Here is a 2,139-nt window from a genome sequence, read left to right as displayed (position 1 = left end):
TCCCTTTGTCTCCGGGCTCGAGGGAGGCGGGTGCTCCTGCGTCCTCGGCCACCCAGGCTCACGTTTCATCCCCGCTGGTGGCACCGACGTGGGGCAGGGGGCGGAGGTCGCCCGACTCCTCCCCAGCTTGCAGCTCTTCCTTCTCTGGAACTTTTTCCAATCCTCCCCTCTGGATGCTGCTGGGGCGTTCAGCTAGGTTCTGCTCCAACTCCGGCCTCCTCCACACCCCATTCCCGGTTTAGTGTCTCCCTTTCTAAGCAATGGATGAAAAACTTCCTTTTTATCTTTAAACAAATAGAGATTCTCAGGGTTGAAGGTAATTGGACAGAGAAGGACAGCGAAGAAAGGCCAGGAGAGCTGGAAAGCGCTCAGGCTGAATGGTGACTACTGACAACTGATAAAATGTTGGTTAGCTGTGAAAGCATTTCCAGTAAAGCCAGGGAAAACCACAAAACAATGCACACTGTCCTCACAGTTGTTTAGTGACTGGCCTATGCAATTAGATAAGAGAAAGTAAAAAGATTTATAAAATTGTGAGCAAATTATCATTTGCAAAAATGATGCTTTTATGTGTGGAAAATCAGACCTCAATTCTAAAGCTCTTGTCTAAAATGTCAATAGCTGTTTTTTTTCCCCCCAGCAAAGATAAATCGGTTAGAAAAAACTCAGGGCTATACAGAGTGGGAAACAAAAAGAAAGGAATAAAATTCAACATCTCAGAGACAACATCTAAATTAGTCTCTAAATTTGAGAATGAACATGATATGAGTAAAAATACGAACATGAAGTATGTTTTTAGAACAATCAGAATCTAACGTTTTGGTGAAAAGAAAACAAGAATATCTGTTTTTAAACAAAGCAATAATGGTTTTAACTTCAACAGATAGTGCATATAACATTATAATCATTAAAACGGTTTGGATCAACAGTGGAATAAATAAGCTCACTGGAAAAGAATAAAGAACCTAAAAGTAGACATAGCTTTGCACAGCAATGTAATTTATGATAAAAAATCATTTTGATATCAGGAAAATGGTGAATTTGGGTGTCTGTGGAAACTTATCTTCTTCCATCAAAATCAACTTCATATGAATTAAATATATGAGCTTAACGATGCAATTATGAAAATGTTTGCTAAAAGAATTAGAGATAATATTAAAATAATTATGGAATAAGAAATTATTTTCCTAAGCATTAAAAATACCTCAGAAACCATAAAAGATTGATCAATTGAATTAAATTAGATTAAAACTTTCTGTATGTTGTATGTTAAACATTTATTGGTAAAAATATTTGCAATGCATAGGATAAACAGGCCTAATCATCTACTATTTAAAGACCTTAACAATTAGTAAGAAAAAAAGAAACAGTATGAAAAGGAAAAATAATATTATAAAACACTTCATTAAAATTGTAAACTGTATATGTGTGAACAGGTAGATAAAACTGACAAAGTCATGGGACTTTATTCTTAATACTACATTAGAATGTATGCATTTTAATTTATATTTACCTCATGTTGATTATTAAAAAGTCAAGGATAACACATAGATGGAAGATAAAAGGGCATTAACATTTTTAAAAAGTATTTTTTGGATGGTGGAATTCTGATTATTTCATAAGTTTCCTGAATTAGACCCATGCAATTTTTAAAATAAAAATAAGTGCCACTTTTAAAAAGATGGCATGTTAAGCTGGTGTGATGGCACACACCTGTAATCCCAGCACTTGGGAGGCTGAGGCAGGAGGATCGCTGTGAGTTCGAGACCAGCCTGACCTGCATAGTTCCAGGTCAGTCTCAACTATGTAGTGAGACCCTGTCTCAACCCCACCCCCCAAAAAAGATGGCATGTTTAATTTTAGCAACATTATTCCATCATTAAACTCAAGTTTGTGGAGACTACTTGAATGTAGGTAAATGCTCAGGATCAAAACTGCATTACTTTCAGATCCTAACAGTGAATACATATAACCTTCTTTATTATTTTTGCTTTTCAAATACGTATTATAGATGTATTGTTTCATAATAATAAATTGTCCTAAACATAAGGTCTTTTACTTTGAGTATGCCAGTTAAAGTAGATCTTTCCTATGTGAATGCTTTTAAATGCATTTGAAGATGGAATGACTTCATCTCTG

The sequence above is a fragment of the Fukomys damarensis genome, unplaced genomic scaffold (assembly GCF_012274545.1).
Source record: "Fukomys damarensis isolate Sample0158 unplaced genomic scaffold, DMR_v1.0_HiC HiC_scaffold_24, whole genome shotgun sequence".
Lineage (NCBI taxonomy): Eukaryota > Metazoa > Chordata > Mammalia > Rodentia > Bathyergidae > Fukomys > Fukomys damarensis.
The sequence above is the reverse complement of the archived record's forward strand: the minus strand, read 5'-3'. Positions refer to the sequence as shown.